Below are 16,974 nucleotides of genomic sequence, written 5' to 3' on the forward strand. Positions count from 1 at the left end.
CTGCCAAGGCACAGAATGGCTCTTACAGCCACCCTGCATGTGTGTTCCCTGGGACACATGGATTTGTCGTGGATCCCACACTTGGGGGCCAGGCCAGGGGCTGGTGTTGGGTGATGCTGAGTCAGTCTTGCACCTTCTTCATGCTTACTCCCCACCTCCAGCATGAGGAAAATAGTTATTTACTGTCTCTCTACAGCAAAGATAAAAGGCAAGAGCAGGGAAGGATTTATAATATATTTATATTCGCTAGTAATTTTCAGGTATACTTTTTCTAAGTCTCTGTGATGAAGAGCTAGGAGAAAAATATTTGTAAATGGTGCTACCCTGAACCTCAGGCAACCATCAAAGCTTTCTTTTCACAAGTACTTCTAGTTTTACTTTATCAAGGATTCCAAGGGCTTTCTGAGTCTAACAACAAGCCTTTTAATTTGAACAAGCACATCTTTGGGTGGGTTTCCTCCCAAAAGTTGAGAGATTATATACATGCAGGGTGAAGCTAACCTAGAGATGACCTGCCCTGCTGCTGGCTAATCTCTATTTTTTTTTTTTTTTTGGTCTCTGATTTGTTTTGGGTTTGTTTTACTGGAAAATTTCAGGGCTACATTTGTTAGGCTCATGTTCTAACACTTCATATTTTTGCTCTACATGTCAGCTTTTAATTTTCAAATTGCCAGCTACTATCAGGTAACTGAGGTTAACAGAGGTCTCTTTCTTTAGCTGTAACTTAGGAAGCAGAGGAAGAGCAGAGACTATTGAGAAGTCCCACTGGAAATTTGGCAGGGTGCTGTTGCTCCTTTACCTGCAGTAATGAAGCTGGCCCCCCACAGCCTCTGGAAAGCAGCTCTGCCAGCGGGACACCTCCGGCAGCCACTCTCACAGGTGAGCACAAAGGCTCACAGAGCAGAAATGCCTCCGGGCCCCCGGCATGTCAATAGGTCTGCTCAGCTATGCCGAGTTTAGTCATGCATTTTAAGTTTCTTCCTGAACCGGGGTCTTAATTCTTGTGCCATTTTACTGGAACAAAGAGGTCAGATTATTTATAGGTCGGTCGCCTTTGTGTGCACGGAGCTAGCAATGCCTTCAGTGCTCCAATTCCTGGGACTCTTTTTCCCTCCGGCTCTTAAGTGCCGGCTATTCTCTCCTAATGCAATAACAGTAATTATCCTATCGCCGGCCAGCGCAGCGCCCTGCATTAGCGCCTGCCTTACCCAGGGCACAGCGGGGCTGGCAGCCAGGTAAAACCCCTGCAATTTATAGCTCATCAGAGAAGCCAGCCAGCCCACGGTCTTCCTGTTTTGCAAAGAGACAGACTTATCACCCAGACGCTGCTGCTGCGATGGGCGCACTGGAAAGGCAGGAAGATAAACTGGTGCACATGCAAGCTCTGGCCCCATCTCTGTTTGTGTTCCCTGTTGTTTCATCCAGGCATGCAGTCAAGCAAAATCATCATGGCTCGATGCAACCAGGAGACAATATTGATGTGTTTTTGCTTCCCAGTAGAGCCATGACATTTCACAATGTAATTGCTGTTTCGCATCCGGCCGCTGAGTGCGGAGGGAGAGATGTGGAGCTGGCCACGCCAGGGTGTCTCTGCTAAGCCTTGGATTCACATGGGAACAGCTCCGATGTTTTATGTGACTGGTGTCCTACAGCACCCTATGGGGTGTGCTGTAAGATGCACAGACTGGCTTCACTTCTTCAGTCCTTGTGCAGTTTGATGAGCAGAGGGCTGGAGCACCTCTCCTGTGCAGACAGGTTTAGAGAGTTGGGGTTGCTCAGTATGGAGAAGCAAAGGCTCTGGGGAGACCTTACAGGACCTTCCAGTGCCTAAAAGGGGTAACAAGAGATCTTTTTCAAGGACATGAAGTGAAAGGACAAGGGAGAATGGCTTTGAACTGAAAGAGGACAGGTTTAGATTAGATATCAGGAAGGAATTCTTCACTATGAGGGTGGTGAGACACTGGAACAGGTTGCCCAGAGAAGTTGTGGAAACCCCATCCCTGGAAGTGTTCAAGACCAGGCTGGATGGGGCTGTGAGCAATCTGGTCTAGTGGAAGGTGTCCCTGGCCACGGCAGAGGGTTGGAACCAGATGATGTCTAAGGTCCCTTCCAGCCCAAACCATTCTATGATTCTATGAAATTCTACATGACAGCACTTGTGGTGTGTCTGCTCTTGTGAGGAGAAGATGTTTTCTTTTACTGCTAGGCTGACACATCCAGCAGGATTTGGAGGACAGCAGAATTTGATGAAGACAGATGAAATTAAGAGCAGATTTTGAAAGGATCACTGTTGACACTTATCCCAACCTCACGCAGGCAAGGCCAGACAGTCCTTTGTGCAGAGGGTGCAAACACACACACATGTGTGTGCACTGGAGAGAACAGTCAAGCAAAACCTTCTCCAATACCCTTTGGACTTGGCCTGCTGCTGTTCCTTAGGTAGTGAAGAGCATTTTCTGACATGTTAGAACACCTCAGAATGATAAGCAAAAATTTACTAGCAAAGAAGTTTGTGGCAATGTTTTGCTGAGTACCTTTTGCACTTCTGATGGTCCCATGACCTCTGAACTCAGCAGGAGCAAAGCTGCAGGGTCACAAGTACACTTTCTCTTGATGCTGTTCATGTTTTTGGCTGAGATAAAAACTCTTTTGGTAATTATTCATATCTTCGTTCAGTGCTTTGGCAATCTGAGGAGCCTCCACTACTCAATGATGCTTCAAACTAGGAATGGTAGGGCCCAGATACCCTTGGATTTGACAACCAACAAACATCTTCATCAGTGAAGTCATACAAGGAGATGTTTTGATGTGCAATTAAGTTACTAGAGATCTAGTCACAGAGCAGGGCTTTGAACTACGTAGCTCTTGCTGTTTGAAGCAAATGGGGAGAATAAACACAAATATGTGTGAGTCTGAGGCTCAGTTTGCCAGCGGGCAGGCTGACAAGTGGGGCAATGTTCCTCAGCAAAGCTGACTTGAGTGGAGAAAGTGGAGGCTTCTGTGCAGGGAAGGCACAGACAGGTGTGTGGAGGTGAGGCACCCTGCACCCTGCCTGCTCGCTCCATTGGGATGCTCAGTTCTCTGGTTAATTCTGGAGAGCCTTGCAGAAAGAGGAATTTATAATTTAGAGGCCATAGAAAAATACAGAAAATATTTTCATGTAGAAAAATAGTAACTGTAAGCATCAGAAGCAAACCTGAACTGAAACTTGTAAAGCATTCCAGAAAAAAATGGGAAAAAACTTCTTCAATGTAAGAAAGGAAGAAAAACAAAGTCAGACTGTTGTGCAGTAAAAGAGATTAAGATAATTTAGGCATGGCCTGCAATCAAAGGAGTATTTTACCTCTGCTCTGGTTTAAGGAAGACAAATCCTAGGGGTAAAAGAAGGCTGGTTAATGGGAACAGGGATATGGAAATAGAATTGTTACTGCGCTCAAAGAGCAGGCGGCGTTCCTCTTGGGAAGGCAGGTCATGCCTGTCCAGGAGTTCTGGAAAGACCAGCATGAGAGGTGGCACGTCTACTAGCAACTGTTTTTATAGATCTGCCAAGTCAGAGAGGGACCCCGTGACTTCAGCATATCCATTACAACGTGTTCAGTGGTGCAGGGTTAAAACATAATCCAGCCAACATCGGCGCCCTTGTACCTCTGACCTCACTGGTATGCGGGGCCTTGGAACGTGCCTTGAAGGTTAATTAAAAATGCAAAGGCACATCAAAAATGGGATGAAATGCAACTAAAGGCACATCCTGCCAGACTAACCTGATGGTTCTCTTTGATAAAACAATTATTTTTCCAGACAGGTGATATCTGCCAGATTTACTTTATCTAGACTACTTTAATGTATTTGCTATGATGTCAAGTGAGAAACCACTGATGTTGCTGGAGACAAAATAGATTATTAAAAAAATTGTGTTGTTGGTAAGAGGAGGAGACAACGAGTGCTGAGGCTGGAGATCTCGGGTTAGGAGAAGTTGTCTGTGAGAGTTCTTCAAACAGGAGTTTTGGGACCAATTTTGTTTCACTGTTTGCCTTAATGGCATGCTCCTGGCCCATGTGAGCACTGTGCTGATGAAATACGCTGCACAAAGCCATGAGGCACTGCTGGCATGGAGGTGGTTTGCAGGTCAGGCAGGATGAGCAGGGCACCTGGAGAATGGCTGCAATAAAAGGTGGGTGACATTCAAGTAAAAGACAAAGAGTCATACAGGTGAAAACTGATGTCAGAGGTGGCTTTTGCTATTAACAGAGAGTGAATCGGTTGGGAAAAGAACTGAGGAAAAAGAAAAATCAGCATTAGATACTCACAGGGGAGTTGTGTGCTGCCACCTTGATTCTGATGTTGCACCTATTTCCAACTAAGAAGAGAAAGTATTAGTGCCCAGATCAACTCTCCTCCCTTCCTACCCCTCTTTTTGGGAAAGATGTATTAACAGCAGAGCAGCAGAGAAGATCTGCAAGGGAGACCAGGAGACCAGAGACCCTCTTTTCCACTTCCATGGGGAGTTACTGGAGCACATGCATGTGGTGATGGGGATGGAGTTTGATGAAACAGGCACCCTCCTGCTGTCACAAGTATCCAAATGCTCCCCACTCCAGCCTAAGGCCAGCCCCCAATTGTTGCCAGCCACTAGCATATCCACATCTATTTTCTTTGGATTAGGGTCAAAAGCAGCCCCTGGAACAAGAAGCATTAAGTGGGGGTAGGGTGGGGGATAGAGAAAAGCTCAGTGGTGCCTCCCAGTGCTTTGGTACCAAATGAACCTGGGAGCCACATTCCACTCCCTGTCCCGGAGCTGCCAGCTCTTCCACCCCCAGTCCCTGGCAGCTGAGCTGTAGCATCAGGGGTCTGACTCCAACACTGGCATTCTGTGAGGAGCAGTTGCAGTGGCGTGCAATTGCATTTGTTTGAATGTTTTTCCTTAAAGCTTGGAAAAGCAATGAAAAAATGAATAAAAACAACTGCCTGTCTGCATGATTCATAGCCAAAGCAACCAACTATATCTTGCTCTGCCTAGCAATTACCAGAGTTTTCATACATGTGTTGTGGAGAAGGGAATTTGCAGTAGGGCCCCAGGTGAAGCCTAACCAAACAGGTAGGAGCAGAACCTGACTCTCTGGCCGTGCCTCAGGCCTGTCAGATATGGAGCAACCTGGGTCTGGAAGCTACCTTGCTGCCTTTGCTGGAGATGCACTGGGAGAGGGGCTCTTGTAGTGAGCTGCCAGACACGGCCCAGCAAGTGGCCAAGAGATGGTTTCCAGCCCAGGTTTGTTGCCCCAATACTCAGGTCAGCAAGGGGAGCAGAAGTGCTCGGGGCTGCAGGGCCTTTCACAGAGGGACTGCAAAGTCACATTCCAGAATTCCTTCAGCTCCTCTAGGAATTAATATTGTCTCCATCACTGCTGCCTTTCTAAAGAGAAAGGCAAGAAGGTGAGGGAAGAATAAGTCAGACAGAGAAGAGCTGGGTGCTCATGCAAACCTGCAAGGATTAAAAGTGGTGGCTGCCAATGCTTGTGTAAGAGCCACACGGCATTTGCAGCCTTGGCAAAGCGGTCGGGCAAGCTCCGGCTCCTCTCGTGAGAACAGTCGGGAGCAGAGCGGGACTCTCCCACCAGGGAGCCCTGGCAGGCTCTTGATTCACACGTTGGTGTTGAGAAGCTAAATCAAATACAATTATTAAACTGATTATTCATATTCCATTCTGTTCACTGTGGGAAGATACTCCTTTTGGGGTTTATGGGACATACAGATTGTCAGAGCGAATCTAATTAGCAAGAGAAATCCAAATTGGAACAATGACTGGTAATTGTTAATGATGCAAGTGCGTATTATACCAGCTCAAATGAAATCTTGGGTTGCAAGCAACACTGAAAGGCAAAAGAACATTTACAGTTGTGCATAAAACACTACAAGTCCTTACCTTGCTGCTCTCAGGCGTGCTTGAGCTGAGCTTCCACCTGTACAACAGCAGCGCTTTCTGAAATTATTCCCGGTCACCACCAAAATAAAATGCTGCAAGGAATGAATGAGCTGCAGAGCTTTGGTAGAAGAGGTGGTCTGTATCTGGGCTGAAAGTGACCCCTTGCTTTGCTTTCACCACCACAAACCTTGGCTGCCTAGAGAGCTGATTTAAAAGAACAGGACCCTTTATACTTGCACAGTCTCTGGATTGTGTCTCCAGCCTGGGGGTCAGAGCATCCTGGGCTGCCAGCTGTTGGTGCTGCTCTTGGCATGCCTCTCCAGCTCCACCAAGCAAATGTGGGGCAGGCTGCCATCCAAGTATTTTGGATTCAGTTTGGATGGTGAATTATGCAATACACACAGGCACACACACAAAACCTATTTTGTTGTTTCTGCCAAAACAGGTGGCAGAAACAACAGGAGGTGGGCATGTGGACCTTTCCAACTGTACAGTGAGATGTGCATCTGAGTTTGTTGAAATTATCCAGTCCAGAACCTGCATTTTGGTTAGCAGACCCCAAACCAGAGTGCTGGGGACTGGCACTCTCACTCTGTGGAAACTGCTGTGCTTGTAGCAGTCATGGATTTGGTCCAACACCGAGCCTCAGCTCTCACATGGGATGGCCCTGGTCCCATGCCTTGCTTCTCACTTTCTAGCCCTGAAAACATTTCAGATGGGTTTTCAGTTCAAGACCTACTTATTCCTCAATGTTTTCTGGGTAGGATGTGTTTGTAAGAAGTGAACTGTATAGAAATGTTGTGAAAGATGGTTTAAGCTGCAACATTCTGGTTTTCAGAGGTTAAACACAAGTTCGGTGTCTTTTTGGCAATGCTATAAATGTGTATGTGATGGGAAGCCTGGACAGTTGAAACATTTATTACTTATTCATCCTTCCAAATGTGTGTGGGCAAGACAACATGGTACAGAAAAAAATGTAGACTCTCCCTTGCAGTATTTACATTTTCTGTGTCATGAAAGATGGGAGAAATAACAGACAAGGGTAGGAAGGAAAGTATAAGGAATTACATGAGTGATAGTTGTACGATCAGAGCATTGGATAAGGCTTCTGTGTCCTCTACCAGAATGTGGAAGCTGGCTGATAAATATCCTTTCATTCATATGGTGTCAGTGTTGGAGATGAAGTGGGACATTCAGCTAAAATGAAAATATTTTACTTAAAAGAGGAAAAATGTTTATATTAGCAGTTGCAGGACTTGAATGAAAACAAATAAAAGACCTGGAAAATCTAATTCAGATCCTTTTGTTTTAAACAGCATTGAAGAGAGGTCTGACACGGTTGGTGTCTTATAAAAACCCTTAAAATTTCAACAACACTTTTTTTTAATATAAGTTTGGCAAAATTGTTAAAAACACAAAGAAAAGAAACATTTCTTCTGTGTGGTCCTCTTCCTAATGCAGATTTGAGTCATCATGAGTCCACTGAATGGCACTCAGTTTTGCATGCACACATGAGATTGAAAATTAAAAACCTGTGAAAGTACACAGTACATTTAATATATTTTAAAGATTTTTGTTTCAGTTTTTTTTCCCAATGACTTTGCATAGAAGTTTTTCCATGTAACTAAAATCATACTTAGAAATGTATTTTTCAAAGCTAAGAATGTCATCATCACTTCAATTTTGCCTTAAAAATAATGATGAGATTTGACTTTTTCTATGCTTTTATTTCTTCAGGATTATAAACAGTGATTTTTTATTTCTCTTTGCTATTGAGATATGTCAAGGAATTTCAAAGGCAAACAAAATTTTGCCATTGAAAGCAAATTTCTTACACTGTCATGCAGCACTTGTTTTAGACATTAAGACTGAATTTTTATTTTGCAAATTATTCAAGTAAGAGGAAGCATAAAAACCCCAACTCAGTTATATTCCAACTCAGTTGAACAAGGCACCATGGAGCCTGAACTAGTGTAAAAGTTGGTCCAATTATGGGCAGGGGGTTGTACCATAGGAAGGTTCCAGAAGTCCCTTCCAACCCAAATTATTCTATGTTGCTAAAATAAAATATTTTAACATCACAATTTCTATTTTTTCTAGATTTGCATGAATTTAGACTTCCAGATTTGAAGATTTTTTTTTTTTAAATACAAACTAGGCTCAGAGTTCATTTATCTTTTCATGATTATCAGTTAAAATAAATAAATCTACTACCTTCAACTAGAGGGATAGAAAATAATTAAAAATTTCAACAAGACCTCTTGGTATCACTTTAAGAAGAGTGAACAAATGCTCAAGAGGAATCTTCACAAGCTGTTTTGCTAATTCACTTACTGTATAAGAAGGCATAACAGAACCAGCAAGACATCCTGGATCATATTATAACCAAGCTTTATTCTGTAACAGCTTCAATGAACCAACAAAAACCTTACATCTTTATTGCCCAAAACCATTGCACTGCAGCTAACTGAAACTGCCTGGTGTTTTAAATGTTTAAATGTTTGCATGGAGAAATCTCTGTAATATGAGTTTCTCACTGGATATTATCAATTGATGGAACATTTAAGAGTACAAAAAGAGGAGAAGTGTGGCAGAGCAGGTTGAGGTGGGCTCCCCAGTACAGAGCTGGGCTCTCCTTTTGCCAACACTTAGGGAACACACCATTCCACGTATACAGTCCCCAGAGGAGTCAAGCAGGAGGCAAATCTTATTTATTCTAGAATCCATGAACCTGCATAAGTGGAAATTGTTTGTTTTGTTAAGCCATAGATCAATCTTCCAAGCCTGTTTCTTTTAGCATGGCTCCTGTGGGTTTTCAGGAGCTAGAACTATCCCACCTGTGACTGAGAGGGACTTAGAGTGACTGTTTCTGTGTCTCAGGCACAGAGAGTTCTTATCAGAAGATGAAAAGACAAAAACTGCAATAACATTTATTGATTAAATGGCCTCATCATTTTTCTTTTGAATTCAACACTATCCCAAGATGTCACCCAGTGTCAGTGTCCACATGACTTCTCCATTCATTTGCTCTCCTATGGGCTGAGGTTCTGTCTTGTCGACAAGTACAGAACCAGAGGAGGAATCAGCAGGAAGAGAAAAAACAGCAGCTATCCAGACAGGATAGGAGAAGTTGTGTTCCCAGCCTGTGAACATGGAAACCTGAGGGAGATTTGTACCAGACCAGGATGAGGTTTACAGCATCAAAATTCCACACAAGTCCTAACACCTAATGTCTACTGTTGGACATGTGTTCATCTCCTGAAAAACATTGGTTAAAAAACCCCACACCAATACGTTTTAACTTCATCTCCCTAATCCCTAATTATAAAATGTGATTATCAAAGAACAAAGAATTTGCCCTACTGTCTTTATGATGTACAATTTACATACTGCCCCATCCTCCCAGTACAGTAATTTTAAAGGGCACTAAAATATGATAATAACAAGTATTATGCTTGCTGATGTATTATGAAATATATCCCATTAGTCACTTTATATCTGAAAGGCAGAAAAAATTTCAACCTAGCAACAGAAAGGCTTTTAGGATTTAAAAAAATATTTGGCAGGCAGTGGGCGTGTTAAACTATGCCACGAGGAACCCAATTGGAGGTTTCTAGAGACAACAGGAGCATAAATAAGTTGCCATCCATGTCGCCCACCACAGAGCTGGAAGAAAATTCTAAGCTTTATAACCTGAAGGAGCAAAAGAAAAGGAAAGGACAGCCTGGTGGCAGCTGTGGCCTGGCTCTGGGATCCTTGGGAGGAACTGCTGCCCTCCAAAGCCACAGAGAGAAACACAGCAGCAGAAATTCCAGCTCACCTCAGCCCCACTGTGCCATGCTCCTGCTCGTCTTGTGGGCCACAATAAAGATACCTCACTTCCTTAGCTCAGAAGAACTGATCCACTACCAAAATTGCTCAATTAATGATGGTGCTGATGAGACAGATTGAGAGATTCTTGCCAACACTTCTTTTTTCCCTCCTACATAGGAAAATTGCTAGCACTAGAGATTTTACTGAAAAGCAGAGCAAGCAGAACGCTTCAATTTTGGACACAAAGTAAGCCAGGCAAAGGACAAGAATTCTTCCTGCTCTTTATTTATATCAGTAACTACCTAGAAAAGTTTGGGGTTTTTTTTTGCTATCATCTCTAACTTATTCTGGAGCAGAAATGTCCTTGATTGACTAGGCAAAGGCTTTTCCTGTGAGAAATGTGTTTTAATCACACTAAAATTTTCATTCAATCCTTTTTTGTTTGGACAAGGAGCTCTTTCAGCAGCAGAGGAGCATGCAGCCAGCAAGACTCCCTGTATAGCTCAAGACTGACCTGCTAAAGAGAAAAAGGCAGCAAAATTTCACTTCCCAGGTGTGTCCCAGCTCAGGACCAGGCAGTTCAGAAGGGAGACAGGGAACTTGTATAGGCTTTATTGAAGGTAAGAAATATCCCCCTGCCTCAGCAGGACACATACCTCAACCACACAGTGCTATATTCCCTAACGTCATCCTAAAATGTGAAAAATTGCTTTTTCCACTTTTGAAGGGACACTGCTTTAATGTATGAACACAGCAAGTAAAATGAACAAAATGAGTATCAAATGGAAGGATATCAACCTGTTGGAGAGCATCCAGAGGAGTACCACCAAAATAATTAGAGGGATGGAGCACCTCTTCTGTGAGGAAAGGCTAGAAGAATTGGGATTTTTTGGCCTGGAAGAGAAGGCTTTGGGATTACCCAGTTGTGACCTTCCATCACCTAGAAGGAGCCTGCAGGAAAGATGGAGAGAGACTATTTACTAGAGAATGTAGTGACAGGATAAGGGGGATTGGCTTTTAACTGAAGAGAATAAATTTATGTTAGGTATTAGGAAGAAATTCTTGACTGTGAGGGTGGTGAGACACTGGAATAGATCTCCCAGAGAAACTGTGGATGCCCCATTCCTCAAAGTGTTCAAGGACAGGCTGGAGGGAGATAGAAGCAATTTGGTCTAGTGGAAGGTGCCCCTGCACACAGCTGGGGGGTTGGAATTAATTGACCTTCAAGGTCCCTTCCAACCCAAACCATTCTGTGGATTTGTGATTCTATTGAATGAGCATAATGAATGCATGTCACCCCTCAGTCCTGGAGAGAGCTGGCCTATTCAAGGACACTCTTTCTGCTGCACACTGCAGGCCAGCAGAGGAAGGAGGCCTGAGAAAGGACAAGCTACACCTGCAGGAGTCAATGTTCCTGCTCTCAGTGGGAGGGGAAGGTGTTTGCCCTGTTTCACTGGCAGTGAGTGACAGTATTTGTGCCAAATCTTTGGGAAAGGCTCTATGCTGCACAAGAGGGCAGCAGGGTTGCTGAATGGAGTGTTTCACAACACTGGCAAACAAAGAAACTCTGTCTGTGCCTCTTGCAACCTGGCCCCCAAGCCAAGCACAAGTGGCCTGGTGGTACCCCCATGGAGGATGCCAGTGAGCAAAACAGAGCTGGGCCTGCTGCTGGTTATCTGAGAAGCCTTCAGATGATTCCTTTCTTATTCCCACTTACTAGAGAGGCTGCTGGGACTGATAAACCTCTGCCTGGAGTGAAACCCTGCCCACCTTTTATGTTAAACAGAACCCACTTTACTCTAGTTTGGAGACAAGTGGTAAGCAGTAATTTGAGGATATCTAAAATGATGTGCACTTCCCTTCTGTTCAGCCCAGTCTTTGTGCTCCCTATCATGAATTAGGTAGGGCAAACACAGCCAGACAAAACACGGGCTGAAACCTGCCATCAGAGCTCGGCCCCATCACACAAGCAGTGCCCGAGGCTGGAATTCGATCCTGGGAGAGCTAATAATAACAACACACAGCAAAGAGCAGAGTACCTTGCTGCTGTTGCTGAAAGCATGAAAAATACCATCTTAATTTAGAGACTTATTATGGAATATTATGGCAGGGCATGGCATGCCAACAAACGTGGAGCGAGCTAGAAGTACTATGCTGTGGTATGTACTCTTATTGCAATAATAATAATAATAATAATGATAGTAATAAAAATACCTGCTGAAAATACAGTTTAACAAAAAAAAGGAAAGGACATTCTGCTGTTTATTCAACAATAAAGAGGAAAACTATGACGTCCACAAAATACTCTCTCTTTAAAGTGGGCAAAAATTAACTAAAATGAGCCAAGTAACTTTTCTGCTTCCGAAAGCCTGTTAAATGCTCCCTTGGCCTGAAAAAAATTTCACACAAATTATTCTGATCTTTTTTAGATTTGTTTTTCATTATTGTTAATATATCCATTTTGTAAAATTTGATTCTTAAACCCAGTAAATCTCACACTCAAAGAAACACAGGAACTTCAAACCCTGGTGGCATTTCATGGCTTTCATTTTACCTGGATTTGAGAAAAAAACCTAAAAACTCTAAGACCTTGCTGTGAGCTCAGGTAGGATGCAGGGCTTGCACACTTGTCAGAGGCAGCAGCACATGTGCAGGACCCCTCAGTTTACTAGGCTGGCTTCTTGTGCTGCTCCAGCTGGGAAAGCAGAGGGGGGCTGAAGATCTGCTGTTGGGTTCAAGTAGGATCCCAGCTTCAGGCAGCCTGAAATTCCTTGCTCCCTCACTGCCCTTGGCTCCCAGCAAACCAGCAACAGCACAGGTGGAGAAACTCAGGGATACCATGGGGTTCCTGTCCTTGGCAGCCCTCAGGGCCACCACTGGCACTCTGCACCAGGGCTCCCCAGTGCCAAGCTGCATTCAGGCTGTTCTTTGCTTTTTCACAGCATCTCCTATAAAGCCATTGTAGTAGAGGAGCAGGCTGCACCACCACCAGCACTGTCAGAGCTTTCCACATGCACCCTGGGAGGTGACCTGCATTTCATTTAACAGCAGCTTATAATTATTATCTGGGGTTTCTTAGTGAAATACCAGAGAAATCCTAAATTTGGTTGGAAAAAGATCAGCCTTTTCTGTTTGCAGTTACTTGCTGGAGAGATTATTCTCAGGAGTTATAAACCATTCTCCATCAAGGAAGGAGTGTTTGGGATTTCCAGCATTAATGCTCCTAAGAAATCATTTGGCTGTCACTAACGTTATGTAAATAGATGGTTCATGTTTATACTCTACAAAATGCATTTACAAGAAAAAGGCTGACTAATTCGGAGGTCAGCTTCTAATTCAAGGTTAGTGCTCAACAGTTTTTTTCCCCTGCCAAATAAAACCACTAAAGGCTAAATTAAAACCATGTGCTCTAACTTACCTTTATGTAGTTACTGATATAAAGAGGGTGGAAGCAATTTTGCTGTCAAATTTAATGCCTCTGTCTAAGGAGTGAAGTAAAACATCCTACAGGAGCTTTTGCACAAGGACACACATCAAGGGTGCCTGACCTAGAACGTGTGAAGTGCTTGAGTACATGAAAGCCACCTTTCAGTGACCTGTCACTGTTACAGACTGGAGGCTTTGTTTCCCAGGAATACATTGAAATAAATAGCAATTTAATGAACAAATCATCTTGCTACAGGGGAAAAAAAAAAAAGATCAGCATGAAGACATTTGACCCATACTATATGGTAATATTGGAGATGGTTGTCAAATTTCTGAAAACTACCAGCTTCCAAAGTTTGTACCAGCATTTTATTCTCCCTTCTAGCCATTTGTTTATTACAACTTAAATGTTATACAGTCTTTGAAATTTCACTTAAAATTGAAACGAAAACTCAACTCCACTCCTTTTTATTACCTTCTCTGGTGTAATTAACACTTTAAATTCATCCATCACTTATAACATTTTTCCTGGAGAGAGTGGGAGTGCTCACCTGAGGACTTGAGCAGAAAGTCAGTGATGCTGTTCAGCTTCTGCCAGACTAGAAGTATGGTGTGATATTTCTGTTCAGCCCCATGAACATGCTCCCAAATGGTTGAAGGACTGAGGTCTGTCTGGCCCCATCTCTCAATCCTTCTGTGTCTAAGAAACATTTGGCCCAGGACTGTGAATGTGTGTCAGGGTGACATAAACCCAAGCAGATGTAGTGCTTGTTGAGTGGTGGGACTGAGGTGTGCAGAGCCAGCCTGCTCAGGAGCTTCCCAGCTCCTTGGCTTCTGAGCTATGGACCCTGCTTGGGGTCATGTAGCCTCTCCCACAGATCCCAAACACTTCTGGTACTTAGAGTTGCAAAAGAAAACCTTTGGTTTATGAATGTGGCATTCATCTTTAAATGTGGCATTCATCTGTAGAACCAGCCAGCTCAGAAAGGTTTCTTTCTGGCAAAATTATTGTGGTTATCAGACTTTGAAGTATAAAATACAAGTTGGATTATGAAATAAATAAAAAAAAATGTTTGCACTTCATGACCTCAGTAGAAACAACCACTTAGTTTGTATTACAGAAGTTTGCATCTGTTCCACAGCATCAAAAATGTCACCTGTCCAGAGCTCGAGTTTCCCACCCAGTCCAGTTGTTATAAAACACTCACACATCACAGTGGCCAAGTGCATACCACAGACTACAGGTGCTGAAGGAAATACAAATCACAGCCAAATGCAGGAGGTGTGTCCAATTCAGTGAAGGCCAGGAAATAAAGAACATCCATTTATTTAACTGCACTGGGCAGGGACAGCATGGGCATATGGTGGCTGAATGCAGGGCTGGGTTTGCTGTGCTTCCACCTGGGTCAGGAGGGCTCCTCTGCCCTGACAGCTCTGGAAGGGTCCCTGCAGCCCACAGGCAGTGCAAGGGTGGATGTGTCAAATGAGTCTCCCAGGGGCTGGGTGTTTGTGTTACCTGGAGATGCACCCTGCTCCAATGAGAAATAACAGGGATGGCTCCAGGTTCAAGGCACTGGCTCAGAATGTGACACCACAGCCTGAAAATTACTGAATCCGTTCAGAGCAAAACAAAGATCTCACAACTACTATGAGAAGTGCTGACTACTCACCCTCTCAAAAAGATTTCTCAGATGTTGAACCTCACATGCCTCTGCTGAAGTCTTATTTCCCAAACCCTCATCTCATTTCAGGCTTTATGTTCATATTGCACCTTTAAACCCAATGAATCCTAAGTTTCTTTGCTAAACTGAACTATCACTGAATGTAAAAAGATCCATTTTCAGTATGTGCCCAGACTAGATGTGGTGACACCAGAACTGCTGCTACAGTCATCTCATATGCAAATAATTTGTCTCTAAAAATGGTGACCACAAGCTTTTATTGTAGGCTCAGTACTGTCTGTAGGTCAAGCACTGCGTCCAGGGGTGGGACCCAGCACTGAAGGGGAATAATCAGAGGATTAATTATCTAATATTGAGCCTACATAACTTTAATAACTCTCATTGCATCTGTACCCAGATTCTGACCATGACTATAGTGGTAACATGCCTTCCATGAGGAAGGATACGCTGCCTGAAAAGAAAGAGCTTTAGGTTTTTGGATTAAGTGGAGAAACAGTTTTGAGTGGATCAGCCAAGATAGCAATAATTGTTATGAGGCTTAACGTAGCTTGTGCAGAAAATATTTCTCAATTGCTTATGGTGGATTGTCAGATGTAAGAGCAGGCAAATTGAGCAGACTGTGAAAATAATCCTAGCATAGCTTCCAACAACAGAAGTTAAACTTTTTTGTTGCTAAGTAATGTGAAATTACAAAAAGCAGTAATATCAGTTGCTTCAGTACCAACAAAAGCAAAAAATACTTTTAGCTGCAGTTATTCATTATATATTATCTGATTAAAAGAAACTGATAAGTAGCATTTTCCAAGGCTTGCCCTTAGATAAAATTATGTTTTGGCAGAAAAGGTCTTCTGTATTGACACATATTGCATACTGAGAAAACGTTTTTAAAAACTTTACTGAAGAGAGCATATTTTTCCTGCTGCTCACTAAAGACTCACATCATATTAAAACACTTGCAAAGGTTTTTCATTATTTGAACAGGGACTGATCAGTTAATTGTCTGAGCCATTTCAATATGGTGATGCAGCAGTGATAGAAATTTTTTGAAAAAAAAACCCAAAAACCTAGATTACAATCAAATTATTTGTATTTCAATATTATCCTTAGTTGCAGATGCCAGATTTAACTCTGGGGGATGCCACTTTCTAAAAATTTAATGAAAAATGAGAATGAATGATTGCTGCCAGCTAACTGTTGAAATCATATATATTGCATACATCCATAAGAGATGATAATTTAATCTTCATTTAATCTTGAAGGTTATGCTTAGCTTTCAATCATTTAGGGGGTTTAATCATCTCTCCAAATGTCAGAATTACCAACCTTTGTCAAACTTCAATTTATGGGAGTGATAAGGCAAGCCTTCACATGACAGTTTATCTCTATACCCTAAAGTTGAAAGATCTTAAAATGTTTTCCAGCTAATAGAAGTTATTTTTGTACAGTAGTTAAGAATTGCTCAATTGTAATTTTAAAAATTCCTTAAGGATGAGTTAGATGGTGATGAAGGAAAGACGTTTTCGGTGACTGAATACTCCTTATCTTCATCTCACACTGTGCTAAAAGTTTGACTGCTCTAATTTTCAAGCTATCTAATCTTTTATGTGCTAAAGCATATGAAATCATGCATTATTAGAAGTATGAATTACAAGAAGAGTTCATTTATTTGGTGTTCTATATACCCTTTATCTAAAAGGCACTATGTGGTTAGAATTTTTTCATTTGGTAATATTCATTAAGTCTCAAACTCTTCTTTCAGAGAACAAAATTGCTTCAACCTGATTGAGATATTTTATCTGGGGAAAGAAAAGACTTACTTTCATACAAAATCCATTATCTTCAGTAAATGTTTTGATGCTTGCATTGGATGTGAATCCTGTGTATAAGGGATGTTCTTTACTGGGAGATCCATTCAAGTGAGTGCACAGGCCTCAGGAGTCTCCCACTGGAAAAACTGGAAAACAGCCACATAGTCTTCCTTCAGAAATGTGAGTGTTTCAATTTCTTAGAACATGTGGAATGTGTTATATTCCTTTCACTGTTGCATCTGAGGCATGCGTGACTATTTTCTTTGTATACACATAGCTGGAAAGAGTGCAGCAATCTATTAAAAGCAAATTCTATTTAATGTTG

General features: G+C 42.6%; 1 long non-coding RNA gene across 2 annotated transcripts in view; it reads right to left on the reverse strand.

Annotated features, from left to right (window-relative positions):
- LOC143693548 (uncharacterized) overlaps positions 1-16,974 on the reverse strand; it is a 36,069-nt gene that overhangs the window by 3,953 nt on the left and 15,142 nt on the right. The window contains exons 2-3 of one of the 2 annotated variants that reach the window (XR_013181329.1): positions 4,308-16,974; positions 1-190 (exon numbers count right to left, since the gene is read on the reverse strand). The exon at positions 4,308-16,974 is cut by the window's right edge and continues 13,810 nt beyond it. This is a non-coding gene — a long non-coding RNA (uncharacterized LOC143693548). The other variant, XR_013181330.1, reaches the window with a different exon arrangement.

This window comes from Agelaius phoeniceus, chromosome 3 (genome assembly GCF_051311805.1).
Source record: "Agelaius phoeniceus isolate bAgePho1 chromosome 3, bAgePho1.hap1, whole genome shotgun sequence".
NCBI classification, from domain to species: Eukaryota; Metazoa; Chordata; class Aves; order Passeriformes; family Icteridae; genus Agelaius; species Agelaius phoeniceus.